This window comes from Rhinopithecus bieti, unplaced genomic scaffold (genome assembly GCF_001698545.2).
Source record: "Rhinopithecus bieti isolate Rb0 unplaced genomic scaffold, ASM169854v2 scaffold_29928, whole genome shotgun sequence".
Classification (NCBI taxonomy): Eukaryota; Metazoa; Chordata; class Mammalia; order Primates; family Cercopithecidae; genus Rhinopithecus; species Rhinopithecus bieti.
Genome location: NW_016814053.1, coordinates 411,736 through 432,073, shown reverse-complemented (window position 1 = coordinate 432,073; position 20,338 = coordinate 411,736).

Below are 20,338 nucleotides of genomic sequence, written 5' to 3'. Positions count from 1 at the left end.
AGTTAAATACATTCAGTATGAAAATTGGCAGAATTAAGCTTCTGGAGAAGTAATTCACTTGTGATAATAGATCAACTTAGGACCCTTCAGAATATGATGGTCCTCAGTCTCCGCATCTGAAGAGAGAAAAAGGTCAAAATTAATCCAAGGGTACCAGGATATCTTCATTCACTCACTGAGGTGATCAGATTGTGTATAGATCCAGATCTAACCAATTTTTATGTGCTGGTATTGTGCTGGTTACTTTTGCCCCTGTTATCTAATTTAATGCTCACAATCATTTGTTTAAGTTTTGTAATTTTCATTTGAGAGAAAGTCTTCTGCAGTGAGTGAGCTTTATAAGAGTTGTACCAAATTCTCTGGACTCATAATTAATAGATTTGTACATTGTACTTTTGTTTGTTTGTTTGTTTGAGATGGAGTCTCACTCTGTCACCCAGGCTGGAGTGTAATGGCATGATCTCAGCACACTGCAACCTCCACCTCCTGGGTTCAAGTGATTCTCCTGCCTCAGCCTCCCACGTAGCTGGGATTACAGGTGCCCACCACCATGCCCAGCTAATTTTTGTATTTTTAATACAGACGGGGTTTCACCATGTTGGTCAGGCTAGTCTCGAACTCCTGACTTTAGGTGATCCACCCACATCAGCCTCCCAAAGTGCCTAAGCATGAGCACCGTGCCTAGCCTGTACATTGTACTTTAATGTCTATGTATTGTCAGGAAAATTTCTGTGCAATATACTTAGTGGAAATAAATTTGGCATCTTGATAACTGTATTGCAATGTGTCATAACGTTGTTCCAGTATTCCTCTCCTCAAGACCCAAACCGTGGATTTATCCTTTATTTATGATCCTTTATTTCTCCCCACCACTCACACTTAATTCATCAATAAATCATGATTGTTCTGCCTCTAAATTATGTCTTTAATTGACTCACTTCTCACCACCTTCACTGTCATTGTGCTAATTCAAACCCATATTTATCTTTAAACTGAATTGGCATCTTTAACCCTACTCTTACCACCTTACAAGTCATTCTTTGCAAATACATTCTGAAGGGCTAGTATTACTTTGTGATAAAACTGGACAAGGACAGTAAGAAAAATATAAATGATAAGTTATTAATTATGCAAAGAATGGCTTGTAAAGCAGTGAGAATACGAACAAAGATGCCAACAAGTAATAACAAAAACTGTGTAGTAAGTTGCTACTGTGTTCAGGATCAAAATAAACCTTGGCCTACAAGACATGATGTGATCTGACTCGCATCTACTCCATCATCTTCAGGCCCCCTCTTCTTCCCTGGGTTCCTGCTCTTACTCAAACATGCCAAACTCTTTGGTCTTTGTATTCATTATATGCTTTTCTTTCAATTATATTCCCAGTTGTTTCTTTCTCTTTCTTTCTCTTTCTCTTTCTTTCTCTCTTTCTTTCTTTCTCCTCTCTCCACTCCCTTCGCCTCCCTCCCTTCTTTCCACAGAGTCTCACTCTGTGGCCTAGGGCTGGAGTTCAGTGGCATGATCTTGACTCACTGCAATCTCTGCCTCCCAGGTTCAAGCAGTTATCATGTCTCAGCCTCCCGAGTAGCTGAGATTACAGGCACAGGCCACCATGCCCAGCTAATTTTTTATATTTTTAGTAGAGATATGGCTTTGCCATGTTGCCCAGGCTAGTCTTGAGCTAAGGCAATCCACCTGCCTTGGCCTCTCAAAGGGCTAGAATTCGTGAGCCACTGTGCCTGGCCAGTAATCTATTTTTTCATGACTCGTTCATTTTCATAATTTTGGTAATCAGAAATATATTTTTCAGAGATACCTTTGATGACACTTCAGATAGTATGTTCCCTCCCCTCTATTTGGCATTGTCTTTATTTCTTTGCTTGTCTATTTTCGAACTTTCCTCGTGAAAGAATGTAAGCTCTGGGAATCAGGATCTTCCTGTTGTTATTTACGAGTGTGTTGTCATGTCCCAGAAAAGTGCTGAATATTTATTTCTGGAATGAGTCAATAAAGATGAGACGAACACAACTGAAATAAAAAAAATGACAGAACATAAAAATACATTAGTTTGCCTCCTTCACTTATTCAACTCAAGACATAAGATTGAGTACCTGTTATTAATATATGAGAGACAATGAAGAGGAAAGAAGATATTGATTCCTAAGGAATAATTTTGGTACTTAAGACAGAAATAGGCCTTAATTGAAGAATAACAATCATCCATCTAGCCATGCTTGTAAAAAATCTCTTAAAAAATCTTTCTTTTATATTAATTCAAAAATCTTATGATTGATCCTCCCTACCAAGAGTGAATTTTATTTGAAAATTACTCATATTGGTAATCTAGCCAGATGTATCTTCTATTGTATATAAATTGATGATATAATTTCAGATCACTTTGAATTTAATTATATTCACCTGAAAATATATTTTCACAAAGAGATAGTAGCTAAGATAAACTAAACCTAGAGTTGATGATTTGAAAAGATAAATTAACCATCACCTAGCAAGAATGATTAAGAGATGAAAAAACACTATTCATTATAAAAAGAGGACATAGATTATGTTACATTTTACTTGTCCACATTATCAGCAAAATGAGCAAATTTATACCAATAAAGCTGAAAGATTAGATAAAAAATGTTCTGAAAACACTTAAAGTAACAAAATAGCCTGAGAGAAGTAAAAACTAGATGAAACCTACAACTACTGAATAAATGGTATCTTTGTTCCACATCCTGTGCCCACCTTTCAAAATCCTGGGTTTAGAAGGGATTACAAGGGCACTTTGCAAAACCTTAAAGAAAGGATAATACCAATGTAATATAAACTACTCTATAGATTAAAGAGCAATAGGTCTTCCAAATTCTTCTGAAGGGCTAGTATTACTTTGCCATAAAACTGGACAAGGACAGTAAGAAAATAAAATTATAGGTTATGAACATAGAGGTAAAATACTATGAAATTATTTACAAAATCTATCAAATAATACATAGATAAAATGCATCAGAGGAAAGTAGGATTTAACATCAATATGCAAGAGTTTGTTGAATATTTAAAAATATATTTATTTTAATTGCTATAAACCCCCAAATAACCATAATAATTAAGGCACAAATATTAGAAACATTTAATGTTAAGATAAAGAAAGGATACTAGTTACAATGGCTTCTATTCAATATTTAACTTGAGGTGTCCAATAAAGCAACGTTTTTAAGAGGAGATACTATTATAAAAAAGGAAAAATAAAATTTTATTTGCTGATAAAATGATGGCTGAATTGAAAAAAATCCAATAGTATCAACATAAAAAATAGTACTGAGAGCAATTCTCTGTGCACTAAAAAACCAATTGGGAAAGTATATTTAAAAAAATACTTTTCACAGTAGCATTTAAGTATAAAACCTACAAAGTGTAAGACCCACATGGTGGAATATACATAGTATGCTACGTGTATAGGCATTAGTTATATATATATATATACACACACACAGACCCATATATATCTACATATTATATAAATACTAAATAAAACTATGCTTATGTATGGGGAGATGCAGTGTTATTAGAATGAAAATTCCTCTCATAAAAATGTATATATTCTGATAATTTTCATTGAAAATTCCAAGAATATTTGTTGGAAGTACATAAGGAAGACTAAAGAGGTTAAAAACCAAAAAATGTTTTAATATTTTATGAAAGTATAACATACAAAAATATATACAAATTGTTATGGTAAAGCTCAATGCATTGTCGCTAAATAAACTAAGGAAGTCACTACACTGACCAAGTGACAAATGTTATCAGCACATCATCAGCTACCCTCACATTCTTCTCCTCCACTGGAAGTTCATTTTTTTTCACGTTTGGTGTTATTAGAAACAACACTACTAAAATGATTTTGTACATATTTGGGGTACACACATGCAAACACACACTTAACACTTCTTTTGGGGATATATCTAGAAATAGAATAGGATTTTGAGGTCATCAGAACATGTATGTTCAACTTCAATTTGTATTGCCTGACACATTCCCAGAATAGCTTCGCTAAGTTATAGCCACTTTTGCAAAGTTTCTATTGTTCATGGACACACCAACACTTCATACTGTCGATTGCTTTAATCATAGCCAGTTTGGCAGGGATGTAGTTGCGTATCATTATGATATTACTTTATGCTTCCTAATGAGTAGTGGAGTTGACATTTTCTTACTGATGATTTACGTCTGCTATTTTGTAGAGTATCTTCCTAGATATTTTCATCCATTTTTTGTTAAGGTGTCTTTTTTTTTCTTATTGATTTATGTATGTTTTTCTGGGCAAAAGTCCTTTGTTAGTTCTATATACTGTAAGTATCTTCTCCATTGCTTGCCTCCATTTACATTGTCTTAATGATGTCTTTTGATGAACATTCTTCCTTTTAATAAAATCTAACTTATCAACATTTTTCTTTAGGATAGGTGTTTTCTGGTGACATATTTTGACAATCTCTATTTACTCTATATGTATTTGTTTCCTGCACCTGCTAGAACACATTCTCAAATATTTGGTAGCTTAAAAAACAGAATTTTTTTCTCTCACAGTTCTGAAGCCAAAAAGCCCAAAATTAGTGTCACAGGGTGGAAATCAAAGAATTGGTAGGGCCACATACTCTCTAGAAGTTTCAAGGGAGAATCCCTTCCTTTCTTCCTCCAGCTTCTGATGGCTGCTGTTGTTCTGTGACTTGTGGCTGCATCACTATGCTCACCACCTCTTCACATTGCCTTCACCTCTTCGGTCTTTTTGGTCAACATCTCCCTCAGCCTTCCTTTCATAAGAATACGTGTGATTGCATTTAGTGTGCACTCAGATTATCCTGGACAATTTCTCCATCTAAAAATCCTTAATTACATCTGAAACATTGCTTTTTCCAAATAAGGTAACATTTGCAGATACCAAGGATTAGGAGGTCATTATTCAGCCTAGTACACAGAGTTAATGAAGATAGTTTCCTGATATTTTCCAGAATGATTGTTGTTTCAAGTTTTTACTTGCAAACTATCTAGAACTGAGGTTGTGTGTGTGTGTGTGTGTGTGTGTGTGTGTGTGTGTGTGTTTGGTACAGGGTAGGATACAATACTTTTTAAATTTCAATGTTTACTAAAGTGTAAGTGCCATCTCTGTCATAAATTATTCATATTTGTCTGGTTGTTTCTAAACTCTCCTTGGCTTCTTCTGGTTGTTTATCTTTGCATCAATAGGATGCCATCTGGATTACTGTAGTGCTAACATAAGTCTTTATATCTGGATGCATACATCCTCCAACTATGTTCCTCTTCTCCAAGACTGTCTTTGATATTTTTGATACAATCAATTTATCGGTCTCCCTCGCTATACCTTCTAACTTTCCCACTCTGCACCAAACCTGCTGAGATTTACATTGTGATTATATTGTGTTGAGATTTGAGAAAAATTTGGTGAAGAACTCTCAATTTCATGATAATGAATCTTCAAATTATTAAATGTGATAATTTCTTCCATTTATTTTGGTCTTTGATTTCTCTTGATATTTCACAGTTTCAATGAAGATGTCTTACATGTCTTTCATTAGATTTTGCCGAGATACATGTTTTCTGATAGATCATAAAAGGCTTGTTGAATTTGAAATATAGTTTCCCATTTTCAGTTTTGCTATATTTAAATACAATTGTTTTGCATATGTTGATCTTGTATCCATGGAACTCATTAAATAGTAATTATTTGTAAACAATCAATAATTTTGATTGTCTATGAACAAGTCATTTGTAATGATGTGCTTTTTTTTCTTCCCTGGAGCTTTCTTAAGCGTCTTTGACATGCTCTTCTCTTATTATTCTGGATTTGGATACTAGTACAGTATTAAAAGAAGTGTTGATCGTATGACATTCTTATCTTGCTTTGAGTTTCAGGAGAAATCTTTTGATATTTCATCATTATGTATAGAGTTGAAAATATTTTGCAGATAATCTTTATCAAATTAAGAAAGTTTGTTTTTAATACTACTTTAAGAGGTTTTAAAATTTTAATTATGAATGGAAGTTGAATTATGTTTTAATTACTTTTTAGAGGATGTGAAGAAAGGGAGTTCTTTATTTTTTTCCTTTCTACTTTTGTATTTATTTATTTATTTAGAGACAAAGTCTCACTCTGTCACCCAGGCTGGAGTGCAGTGGCATGGCCATGGCTTACTGCAGCGTCAAACACTTGGGCTTAAGCTATCCTCCCACCTCAGCCTCCTGAGTAACTAGGACCACAGGTGTGCTCCACCACACCTGTATCGGGAGAACCTGTTCCCGATGTTTAACGTGGGTTCCTTTCTTTTCCTAAGTGTCTTGGCTGGGTTGAGAAATAAAGGGAAAGAGCACAAGAGAGAGAACTTTAAAGTTGGGTGTCCAGGGGAGACATCACATGTTGGCAGGATCCGTGATGTTCCCCAAGCCGTAAAACTAGCAAGTTTTTATTAGCGATTTTCAAAAGGGGAGGGAGTGCAAGAATAGGGTGTGGGTCAGAGATCACATACTTCACAAGGTAATAAAATATCACAAAGCAAATGGAGGCAGGGCGAGATCACAGGACCACCAGATAAGGAGAAATTAAAATTGCTAATGAAGTTTCAGGCACAGATTGTCATTGATAACATCTTATCAGGAAACAGGGTTTGAGAGCAGGTAACCTGTCTGACCACAATTTATTAGGTGGGAATTGTTGTCCATCTGATAAGCCTGGGAGCACTATAGGAGACCAGGGCTTATTTCATTCCTTCGGCTTGGACCACAAAAGACAGGACGCCTTAAAAAGGGGCCCTCTGTAGGCCTACCTTCAGGGCGCATTCCCTTTTCAGGGATGTTCCTTGCTGAGAAAAGAATTCAGTGATATTTCTCCTATTTGCTTATGAAAGAGGAGGAATATAGCCCTGTTTCGTCCGGCTCACCTGTGTCCAGTTCAAAGTTACCTTTCTTGTTCCCTGAACATCACTGTTATCCTGTTCTTTTTTTTAAGATGCCCAGATTTCATATTCAAACACACATGCTCTACAAACAATTTGTGCGTTTGACACAATCACAGGGTCCTGAGGCCACATTCATCCTCAGTTTATAAAGAAGATGATGGGATTAAGAGATTAAAGTAAAGACAAGCATAGGAAATCACAAGGATATTCATTGGGGAAGTGATAAGTGTCCATGAAATCTTCACAATTTATGTTCTTCTGCCACAGCTTCAGCGGGTCCCTCCGTTCAGGGTCCCTGACCTCCCGCAACACACCTGGCTAATTTTTATTTTATTTTTTTGTAGGAACCTGGTCTCACTATTGCTCAGGCTGGTCTGGAACTCCTAGGTTCAAGTGATCCTCCCACTTTGGCATCCCAAAGTGCTGGAATTAGAAGTTTGAGCCACTGCATCTGGCCTTCTACTTTTATTTTAGATTTAGGAGATACATATGCAGGTTTGTTACATGGGTAAATTTTATGTTACTGAGGCTTGGTGTCCAAAATGATCCTGTCACTTGCGTAGTGAGCACAGTACATGATAAGTAGCCTTCCAAACCGTAACCCCTTCCCATCCTCCTCCATCAAGCAGTTGCTTTTGTCTATTCTTTCCCAGTTTGTGTCCATGTGTATTCAATATTTAGTTCCCAATTACAAGTGAGAACATGCAGTATTTTTCTTTATCCCCTCCATTATTGTTGAGCATTTCCATTGATTCCATGTCTTTACTATTGTGAATAGTGCTGCAATAAACATATGAATGCATGTATCTTTTTAGTAGAACAATTTATTTTTCTTTGGGTATATACAGAGCAGTGCAATTGCTGGGTTGAATGGTAGCTCTGTTTTAAGTTATTTGAGAACTCTCCAAACTGCTTTCAACAGTGGCTGAACTAGTTTACATTCCCTCTAGCAGTGTATAAGTTTTCCATTTTCTCTGCAATCTTGCCAGCATCCGTTGTTTTTAGCCTTTTTTTTTTGTTTGTTTGTTTTTGTTTTTTTCTTTTTTCTTTTCTTTTTTTTTTGAGACAGAGAATTGCTCTGTCCCCCAGGCTGGAGTGCAGTGGGGTCATCTCGGCTCACTGCAACCTCCACTTCCCGGGTTCAAGTGATTCTCCTGCCTCAGCCTCCCAAGTAGCTGAGACCACAGGTGTGTGCCACCATGCCTGGCTAATATTTTTTTTTTTTTGTATTTTAGTGGAGAGGAGGTTTCACCATGTTGCCCAGGCTGGTCTCAAACTCCTGAGCTCAGGCAATCCACCCACCTCGGCCTCCCAAAGTGCTGAGATTATAGGCATGAGCCACTGTGCCCGGCCATTTTTATGCTTTTTAGTAATAGCCATTCTGATTGGTATGAGGTGGAAACTCATTATGGTTTTAATTTGCGTTGCTCTAATGATTAGTGATGATGAGCATTTGGTAATATATTTGTTGGCTGCATGTATGTCTTCTTTTGAGAAGTGTCTGATCATGTACTTTGCCCATTTTTAATGGGGTTGTCTTTTGCTTGTAAATTGTTTAAATTCTTTATAGATTCTAGATACTAGACCTTTCTTGAATGACTAGATTGAGAATGTTTTCTGCCATTCTGTAGGTTGTCTGTTTACTCTGTTGATAGTTTCTTTTGCTGTGCAGAAGTTCTTTCATTTAATTAGGTCTCTCTTGTCAATTTTTGTTGCAGTTGTTTTTGGGTACTTAGTCATAAATTCTTTGCCAAGTCAGATGTCCAGAATGGTTTGCCCTAGGTTTTCTCCTAGAGTTTTTAATAGTTTTGGGTACTACATTTAAGTCTTTAATCCATCTTGTCTTACATTTTGTGTATGATGAATTGAAGGGGTCTAGTTTCAATCTTCTGTATATGGCTAGCCAGTTATCCCAGCAGCATTTTTTGAACATGGAGTTGATATGGTTTGAATATATGCCCTTGCAAATCTCATGTTAAATTGCAATCCCCAATGTTGGAGGTGAGGCCTGGTGGAAGGTGTGTGAGTTATAAGGGAAGTTTCCTTATGGCCTGGTGCTGTCCTTGTGATAGTGAGTGATTTCTTGTGAGATCTGATTGTTGTAAAGTGTGACATCTCTCCTTCACACTCTCTTGCTTCTGCTTCAGCTATGTGAGATGCCTGTTCCCTATTCACCTTCCATCATGATTGAAAGGTTCCTAAAGCCACCCCAGAAGCAGATGCTGGCACTATGCTTCCTATACAGCCTGTAGAACTATGAGACAATTGAACTTATTTTCTTATAAATTACCCAGTCTCAGATCTTTCTGTATAGCAATGCAAGAATGGCATAATATAGTAGTCCTTTCCCCATTGCTTATTTTTGTCAGCTTTGTCAAAGATGAGGTAATTGTAGATATGTGGCTTTATTTCTGGATTCTCTATCCTGTTCCATTGGTCTATGTCACATTGTTTTTGTACCAGTACAATGTTGTTTTGGTTACTGTAGCTGTGTTGAATAGTTTGAAATCAGTAGTATGATGCCTTCAGCTTTGTTCTTTTTGTTTAGGATTACTTTGGCTATTCAGGATCTTTTGTGGTTCCACATGAATTTTTAAATTTTTTTTCTAGTCCTGTTAAAATATAACGTTGGTAGTTTGATAGAAATAGCACTGAATCTAGGCTGGCTGTGGTGGCTCACTCCTGTAATCCCAGCACTTTGGGAGGCCGAGGCGGGCAGATCACGAGGTCAAGAGATCGAGACCATCCTGGCCAACATGGTGAAACCCTGTCTCTACTAAAAATACAAAAATCAGCTGGGTGTGCATGTGTAATCCCAGCTACTCGGGAGACTGAGGCAGGAGAATCGCTTGAACCGGGGAGGCAGAGGTTGCAGTGAGCCAAGGTCACACAACTGCACTCCAGCCTGGTGACTGAGTGAAACTCTATCTCAAAAAAAAAAAAAAAAAAAAAAAGAAGAGCACGGAATGTTTTCCATTTGTTTTATATCACCTCTGATTTATTTCATCAGTGTTTTGTAATTATTCTCATTGTGGAGATCTTTCACCTCCTTGGTAAGCTGTATTACTAGGTATTTTATTTTCCTTTGTGGCTATTGTGAATGGGATTTCATTCTTGATTTGGCTCTCAGCCTGGACATTATTGGTGTATAGAAATGCTACTACTTCTGGTATACTGATATTTGTATCCTAAAAGGTTGCTAACATAGTTTATCAGTTCTAAGAGCTTTCTGGTGGAATCTATGGGGTTTTCCAGGTATAGCATCATACTGTCTGCAAAGAGAGAGGTTTGACTTGTACTGTTTCTATCTGGATGACTTTTATTTTGTTCCCTGCCTGATTTCTGTGGCTAGGACTTCCAATACTATGTTGAATAGGAGTGGTGAGAGTGGGCATCCTTGCCTTGTTCTAGTTCTCAAGGAGAATGCTTCCAACTTTTGCCCATTCAGTATGATGCTGACTGTGGGTTTGTCATAGATGGCCCTTACTATTTTGAGGTATGTTCTTTTGATGCCTAATTTGTTTATGGTTTTTAACAAGAAGAGATATTGAATTTTATCGAAGGCTTTTCTGTGTCTATTGAGATGATTATGGGGTTTTTGTTTTCACTTCTGTTTATATGAAGAATCACATTTACTGATTTCTGTATGTTGAATCAACCTTGCATCCCAGGAACAAAGTCTATGTGATCATGATAAATTAACTGCTGGATTTGGTTTGCTAGTATTTTATTGATGATTTTTGTTCATCAGGGATATTGGTGTGAAGTTTTCCTTTTTTTGTTGTGTCTCTGCCAGGTTTTGGTATCAGACTGATGCTGGCTTTATAGAATGTATTAGGGATAAGTTCCTTCTCAAGATTTTGGAATAATTTTGGTATGACTGGTAGTAATTCTTTGTACACCTGGTAGAATTCAGCTGTGAATCCATCTTGTCTGGGGTTTTTTATTTTGGTTGGTAAGGTTTTCATCACTGATTCAGTTTCAGAGCTCATTAATGGTATGTTCAGGATTTCATTATTTTTCCTGATTCAATCTTGTGAGGCTTTGTATTTTCAGGAGTTTAGCCATTTATTCTAGATTTTCAAGTTTGTGTGCATAGAGGTGTTCATAATCTCTTACAATTTTTTGTATTTCTGTGGGGTCAGTTGCAATGTCACCCTTTTCATTTCTGATTGTGTTTATTTGGATTTTCTTTTTTTAAAATTAATCTAGCTAGCAGTCTATCAATCTTGTTTAGTCTTTCAGAATACCAACTTTTGTTTTCATTGATCTTCTGTGTGGATTTTTACATCTCAATTTTGTTCAGTTTAGTTCTAATTTTGGTCATTTCTTTTCTTCTTGGGGCTTTGGCATTGGTTTGCTCCTGTTTTTCTGGTTACTCTAGGTGTGAAATTAGGTTGTTAGTTTGTAATATTTTTAACTACTTGAGGTAGGTATTTAGTGCTAGAAAATTTCCTCTTATACTGCTTTAGCTGTGTCCCCAATATTCTTATATGTCGTGTCTCTGTTTTTATTAGATTCAAAGAATTTTTTTTTGAATGTCTGCCTTAATTTCTTTCCTTACCTCAAAGTCATTCAGAAACAGGTTGTTTGGCTTCCATGTCATTGTATGGTTCTGATAGCTCTTCTCAGTATTGATTTCTGTTTATATTTTACTGTAGTCTGACAGTGTGGTTGGTAAGATTTTGATTATTTTTTAAACTTGTTGAGGCTTGCTTTATGGCTGCATATGTGGTCACTCTTAGAGAATGTGCATGTGCAGATGAGAAGAATGCATATTCTGTTGTGTGGATTATTCTGTAGGTGTGTAATAGGTGCAATTAGTCAAATGTCTTTGGTTAAAAAATTTGTATGTTCATCTGTTGATTCTTCCTCTATTGTTGTTTCCTTTTCTTTGTATGGCTTATAATGTTTTGATAAGCTTAGTGAGATCTCAGTTTTCTGAACTGTGAGGCCATCCCTGCAGCCTGTCTTTACTACTCCCAGGGGTTCTATAGATTTAATAATGTACATACAAGGAGTTCTGTGTCTCTATGCAGGTAGCTGCTTTCTATCTGGTTATGGAGGGAGGCCTGTGTATAATCACTACTAGTGATTATACTTCTTTGCCCCAAAACAACTAAGATAAATTTGCTTGAAATTTCTATACAAAAGGGAAAGGTTTTTTTTAATAACTTCAAGCATAAAATTATTTCTATAAGAAAACAATTATAAGTTAAATATTCCTAAAAATTAAAGTAACTTTTGAAAATCTCACTATATTTCATAGCTAACAAACTAAATGAATGTATGTGTACTTTGCATTTTAAGTCATAAAAAATGAAATGCATCTTAAAATAATTCAACCCCCAATTATTTTTTAAGGTGACCATTTTACTAAAAAATACAGCTCTCAAAGTGACTGGAAACTCATATCATGTTTTCATGTTATTATATTCTTTGAACATAACTATTTAGAATTTTGTGTACAATGCAGAAGAATTTCATGAAAATTTGAGGCTTTCCCCATTCCACAAGTATATGCTTGAAGTCCTAAATATCTTTCCATAGAAGTGTCAAAGGGTGGCTTTAACCTAGTGATTCAAGTAGAAGGACTTAAAGATGTAACAGTTGGAGCAGTTTCAATGGTTTGTGATCCAAACAATCAGTTTCTGAACATTATTACTTTATCCACGTAATGAAATCCATCTTCAATTTCTTATCTTACTTTTCTCTTTCCCTTTTGGGTTTCCTTTTGTGACCTGAGGTCACGAGTTTTTCAGTTCACTCAAAATACTTCCATTATGGCTGCACCGAAGAACATATCGGTTTGCAATGACTGGCCTACCTTTAACACCTCTTAACCTGCTAAAGACAGCACGATAAAGGTCATGCAGTTTCCGCTTCATTACGTTAATAGCTTTATTACATTGGGCACTCTCTCTCTCTCAAGGGTTTTCTTATATTTGAATATTTTATTTAGGATTTTAAAAATTTGTGTCCATGAGAGAGGACCTGTAACATTGCTTCCTTTTATTGTAATGTCTATTTTTAGATATAGTATTAAAGTTATACCACTATCATGAAACTTGTAGAATAGTATTCCTTCTTTGACTTTTCTATGGGGGGTATTGTATGAGATTGATGTTATTTACATTTTCTTAACTGTTTTGAGAATTCATGTTTGAATCTGTCTGGGTTAGAGTTTTATTTGTGCAGGAAAATTTTATTGTTGATTAAATTATTTTATAAAATTTTGTACTGTTCAAATTTTTGATGATTTTATGGGCCCAGTTTGATAAAATCAATTTTTCAAGAAGTTTTTCCATTTTACTTAAATTCTTTACTATTTATGAGCCTAACATTGTTTCATATAACCTCTTGCATCTTAATAATTATGTGATCTGAAGTTATGGCCACATTTTTATTTCTGATATTTGTTTTGAATTTTCTATAATGTTAAAATTGATTAATTTTGTAACATGTATATTGTTATTAATTAGACTTTGGTTTTTATTAATTCTCTGTATTTTACAGTTGTCTTATATTTTTAAAGTATTACTTTTTTTCTCTTGCCTTTGAGTTTAATGTTGCTTTACTTCTCTAATTTATTGAAGCAGATCTCTAAATGTGTGATTTTCAAGCTTTTTTTCCCTAAAATGCATACATTTTCTTAAATGCATACATTTAAGGCTACGTATTCCCCTTTACAAACAGATTTAGGTTTATCCCACAGTGTGGCATTTTCATATTTTTACTATTGTATATTCAATTGAAAGTATTTTCTATTGTTATTTTATGGATAATGGATTGATTAGAGGTGTTTGGCAATCTATACTTAACTTTTTGTTATTGCTTTCTAGCTTAATCCTACAGAAGTCAACTAATATTCTCTGTATAATTTCAATCTTTTGAAATTTTCTGAGGCTTGTTTTATAATTTGGCATATAGTCAACTTTGCTATGTACCTATATGTACATAAAACAATTTTAATTTGGAGATGTTTATTATAGTGTATAGTGTTCTGTATGTGTAATTAGGTTAATTTAAAGTCTTGTTGAGGCCAGGTGTGATGATGGTTCACGCTTATAATCCCAGCACTTTGGGAGGCCTAGATGGGTGAATCTCTTGAGATCAGGATTTCAAGACCAGCATGGCCAACATGGTGAGACCCGTCTCTATTAAAAATACAAAAATTATCTGGACATGGTGGTACGTGTCTGTAATCCCAGCTACTCAGGAGACTAAGTCAGGAATATCACTTGAACCTGGGAGGCAGAGGTTGCAGTGAGCCGAGATTGTGCCACTGCACTGCAGCCTGGGTGACAGCGCAAGATGCTATCTCAATAAAAATAAAAATAAAATAAAGTTGTGTTTAAACTTGTTGTATTCTTAATTTTAATTTGACTTATTTATTTGTTATTAAAAGAGATTTGTTAAAAATATTTTCAGGTTGGGCATGTTGGCTTATGCCTGTAATCCTAGCACTTTGGGAGGCTGAGGTGGAAGGTTGACTTGAGGCAAGGGGTTCGAGACCAACCTAGGCAAGATGGGGAGACCCTGTCTTTACAAAGAATACAAAAATAACTTGGCTGTGGTGGAATGTGCCTGTAGTCCCAGCTACTTAAAAAGCTGAGATGGGACTGCTTGAGCTTAGGAATTCGAGGTGGCAGTGAGCTAATCTTGCATAGTACTCCAGCCTGGGATGACAAAGTGAGACCCTGTCTCTAGAAAAAAAAAACTTTTAGTATATAATTGCAGATTTTTTTATTTTCTGTCAGTGTTTCCTTTACATGATTTGAGGCTATCTTATTTGATCATACAAACTGAGAATTGTCATATATTCTCAATTGAAGAAGCTCTCTTTAGACCTAGTTATACTTTGATATGGTTTGGCTGTGTCCCCACCCAAATCTCATCTTGAATTGTAGCTCCCATAATTCCCTCATGTTGTGGGAGGAACCCAGTGGGAGGCAATTAAATCATGGGGGTGGCAATGGTAGCGAGTAAGTCTCATGAGATCTGATGGTTTTTTAAGGGCAAACCCGTTTTGCTTGGCTCTCAGTTTTTTCTTGTCTGTTGTCATGTGAGACATGCCTTTCATCCTTCTGCTATGAGTGTGAGGCCTCCCCAGCCACATGGAACTGTAAGTCCTTTAAACCTGTTTTTCCTTACAAATTACCCAGTTTTGGGTATGCGTTTGTCAGCAGCATGAGAACAGACTAATACATACTTCTTACTTTAAGTTACAATTTTTCTTTGTGTCACTCTGTTGCCCAGGCTGAAGTACAATGGTGCCATCTTGGCTCACTCAACCTCTGCCTTCCAGGTTCAAACAATTCTCCTGTCTCAGCCTCCCAAGTAGCTGGGATTACAGGTGCATGTCATGACACCCAGCTAATTTTTGTATTTTTAGTAGAGACAGGGTTTCGCCACATTGGGCAGGCCGGTCCCAAACTCCTGACCTCAAGTGATCCACCTGCTTTGGACTCCCAAAGTGCTGGGGTTACAGGCGTTAGCCACTGCACCCGACTTTATATGGTATAACTTTTCTATTTACTTTTAACCTTTTAGCATACTTATATATGTTGTGCTTCTTGTAAGCAGTATATAATTGAATTTTACTTTATTCTTTTGCTGCATAATTGCTTTATGTGATAATGTATTATTTTTTCATTTTAATTTTAATATATTTACTGACATGTACCATGTTAAATTTGGCTTCATTTTTCCTATTTCTAATTTTCTTTTACTTTCTTGCCTTTAATTGAACCAGTTAGTTGTTTTAAAAATTATTCCAGTTTTCTCCTTTGTTGTTTGATTCTTTATCACTATTACAGGAACACTTACTATCCCATGTTTCAGATAAAGCCAGAGCTTTAGAACACTATTTTTTCAATTCCCAATTCTGTGGTTCATTGTATAATATATATGTATTTTAATTTTTATTGATACATAATAGATGTATATACTTTGAAGGTACATGTGAAAATTTAATATATTCATATTATTTGTAAAGATCAAATCACTGTAATTGGGATATTTATTACCTTAATTATTAGTCTTTTCTTTATGTTAGATATATTCAAATTATTTTCTTCTAGTTATTTTGAAATATCTAATAGATACTACAAACTATAGTCCTCCTACTAATCTATCAAATATGAGGTCTTATTTCTTCTATCAAACTATATATTTGTACCCATTAATCAACCCCTTTTTCATCTCCCACTTCCTTCTTCCCTTCCTGGCTTCTGACAACCACCAATCTACTCTCTATCTTCATAAGATCTACTTTATTAGCTCACACATACGAGTGAGAACATGCAATATTTGTCTTTCTGTGCTTGACCTATTTCACTTAACACAGTAACTTCCAGTTTCACCCATGTTGCTGCAAATGGCAAGATGTAATTCATTTATATGGCTGATATTCCATTTGATATATATACCATGATTTCTTTATCCATTCATTCATTAATAGACACAGGTTGATCCTGTATTTTGGCTATTCTTAATAGTGCTGTAATAAACATGGGAGTGTAGATACCTCTTCACTATACTGATCTCCTACTATATCCAATAGTAGAATGCTAGATTGCATGGTACTTCTATTTTTAGTTTTTTTTGAGGAATCTCTATACTTTTCTCCATCATGGCTATGCGAGTTTACGTTCCCATCAGCATATCCTCAGCAGCATCTGCTATTCCATGTCTTTTAGATAAATGCTATTTTAACTGGGGTGAGATGGTATCTTATTGTAGATTTGATCTGCATTTCTTTGATTGGTGATGTTGAACAATTTTTCATATGCTTCTTGGCCATTTGTATGCCTTCTTTCGAGAAATGTCTGTTCTGGTCTTTTATCCCCCTTTTTTTTTCATCAGATTTTGTTTTTTCTTCTATTGAGTTGTTTTGAGTTTTTATATATTCTGGTTTTTAATTCTTTGTCAGATGGGTAGTTCGCGGATGTATTCTCCCATTCTGTGGGCTGTCTCTTCACTTCATTTGTTGTTTTCGTTGTTGCACAGAAGCTTTGTAGCTTGATAGAATCCTTTGTCTTCTTTTGCTTCCATTCTCTGTGCTTTTGAAGTTTTATTGAAGACATCTTTGCCCAGACCAATGTCCTGTAAAATATATCCAATATTGTCATCTAGTTGCTTCACAGTTTGAGTTCCTAAATTTAAGTCTTTTATCCAGTTTTTAATTTTTATTTTTTGTATGATCAGAGATATGTGTCTACTTTCATTCTTCTGCATATGGCTATTCAGTTTTCCCAGCACTACTTGTTGAATAGATTGTCCTTTCCTCAATTGTACGCTCTTGGCAACTTTGTTGAAAATGAGTTAACTGTAAATTCACGGACATTTATTTTTCACTTTCTTGTTAGGGTCAATCACTGGTGTCTTAATTTGTCTATTTGATGAGGTCATGGTTCCCTGTTTGTTCTTGTTTCCTGCGGATGTATGTCTATGTCTTATCTTTGAAATGTTATTTATTTCAGTCTTTTCTGTCTGACTTTGCTTTATTTTTTATTGCATGTGTTTTATTAGAGATTCTTTGTAATTTACCTTTGATTTTATTTTATTTTTCCTCTAGGTTTATGCCTCTTTTTTCAGCACTAGATTACTCCTTAAACCCAGGTTTGGCTTATTAGAGTAAACAATCAGAGTGCTGCCCGTACTGAATGGGGTTGGTACCAAAGGGCATTTTCCAGTAGTTTGGGAAGGCTGGCTAGGGGTTCATGTCCAGGGGACCTTTGGGACAAACTTCCTGCAGCATAGTGCTACTGAACAGCCACTCTTATTTGGCTTCTCCTCATTCCAGGTTGCAGAGCAGAGTTGCCAGGGTGGTAGTACTGTCTCTGCCCTTTGTCTTTGGTTGTCCTTGGGGTTATTTCTCCCTTCAGGTGTTCCCTATGATTCCCATGGGTTGAGGCAGAGACAGATCTCTACCAGAAAACCCAAGATAATGGAGAAGCTGGTTGTCTACCTCAATCTGACTTTTTCTAGTATAGAGGAGGTGAGTCAGGGGGAAGTTTTCACATACATTTTGCTTGACAGATTGGTCAGAATAGAGCAGGTGTGTCACAGATATGGATATCCAATTCTTTTACTGTTTGCCCTGATTTTTTTTTTTTCACTTCTCTATGGCCCTGGAAACTGCCTCATCCTCATATTTGAGTTCTGAGATATTGTTGGTATTAATCTTGGCACTGTATATTTGTTTTTAGTTTTCTGTGTGGGGTAGGGAAAATGAAGCCAGCTTGTTTCTATGCTGCCATTTTGAAATTGAAAGGATCATTTGTAGAATATTTTAATTTTATATATATCTTAATTTTCACCAGTCACTCAAAAATATAGTCAATTTGAATTTATATTTTCTCTCACAAATACTGTATTTACTTTTGTTCTTTCATACATTCCCTGTTACTATCTGCTGTAATTTCCTTTGCCTTAAAACCATCATATGGTATTTCTTTTGCTGTTAATCAGGTGATGCTGAATTATGTGAGTTTCATTTGTCTAAAAATGTCTTCAGTTCATCTTCATTTTTGAACAATACTTTTGGTTGGTGTAGAATTCTTGATTGGCTCTTCCTTAGTTTTACCATTCAAAGACATAATGTGATTGTTTTCTGGCTTTCATTGTTTCCATTGACTTGTTAGCTGTCAGACTCCTTTGAAAGTAATACGCCTTTTCTCTGACTGCTCTTAATATTTTCTTTTGGTCTTTCATTTCCATCAGTGTTATTATTATCATTCCATGTATCACTTTATATTTATCCTACTTGGAATCTGTAGCACTTCTTGAGCCTATAACCTGGTGTCTTTAACCAGTTTAAAAAATATTCTTAGCAATTATGTTTTCAATTATTACCATTCTTTCCTTTTTCCTTTTGGACTCTAATTAAATACATTTTAGACCTTTTTTACCATTTTGCACAGTGAATGTTTCTCAAAGTCTTTTCTAGTAATGTCCATCATTTTGTCTTTTTGTTACTCAGTATGCATAATTTTTTTGGATCTATCTTCTAATTCTATAATTACCTTCAATGTATATGATTATTAAACCAAAGTATTTAGCGTTTAACTTCAGCTACTGTATTTTTCATTGTGAGAATGCCCATTTTATTCTTGTCCTACTTTCTAGTTATTGTCTAAATATTCTTCATTTTGTTCTTTAATTTTGTGACAAAATGAATTATTTTTATATCTACTTGTTAATTTTATTATCTGGTTCTCCTGTCATTTTGTTTCTGTTGTCCATTTTCTCTCTTTTCCTTACTTCTGGTCAGTTCATGTCTTTTTTCTGCCTTTTATAATGTTGATTGTCTTATATAAAAATATAGAGATATTTTGAATATGTAGACATTGTTCTTTGAAGGAGGAATTTTATTTGCTTTTTTTTCTGAAAGAGTATGAGTAGTTCAGACCAATTCAATCAATGATTGAGATAACTTTGTTTTTTTTTTTTTTTTTTTTTTTTGAGACATAGTTTTGCTCTCGTTGCCTCACGTGATCCATCCACCTTGGCCTCCCAAAGTGCTGGGATTACAGGCGTGAGCCACTATGCCCGCTCCTGGATAACTTTTTTAAAAAAATATTTTTTGCTTAAGTTTCTTTGTTTGAAAAAATGATAGTGTGCGTATTAAATAGAATTTCTTAGGTAAAAAGCTTTAATATGTAATTGTGGCTTGACAAAAGTAAACACTTTATGTTATTGTAATTTATCTATTGTAAATTTTTCTGGCAATAATGTGAATTAAAGTTAACCTCAATTTTATTTATTTTCTCAATATGTATGAACCAACACAAAAATATCTAATATAAAGAACTAAAAGAATTGTTAAAATTATTTTAATAATACTTTTAGAATTCCCTATAAGACAGAGAAATGAATAAAATATATATTTTACCTCAAATGTCTTATCCCAGTGTAGAAATACTGTGGCAAGCATACCATAGGCTCTCAGTATAACTTCAATGCATGGATGAATGAATGGCACTTTCGTAGACCCCAAATGCAGCTAAAATAGGTTTCCAGATGATTGCTTTTTAAGTGGTTTCATCTGAAATTATATTTCAGATATGGGGATTTAAGTTGAACCCCAAGATCATTTTTAAAATCCATTTTATAAACTCTTATATTTCTTAGATTCAATGCAAAGTCTTCAGACGATTTTTGGCTATAGAAACATTTTTTTAAATGATTTTCTTAAACATTTTATTTAGCTAACTTTATTTTATTTATTTATTTTTTATTATTATACTTTAAGTTCTAGCGTACATGTACATAATGTGCAGATTTGTTACATATGTATACTTGTGCCATGTTGGTGTGCTGCACCCATCAACTCGTCAGCACCCATCAACTTGTCATATACATCA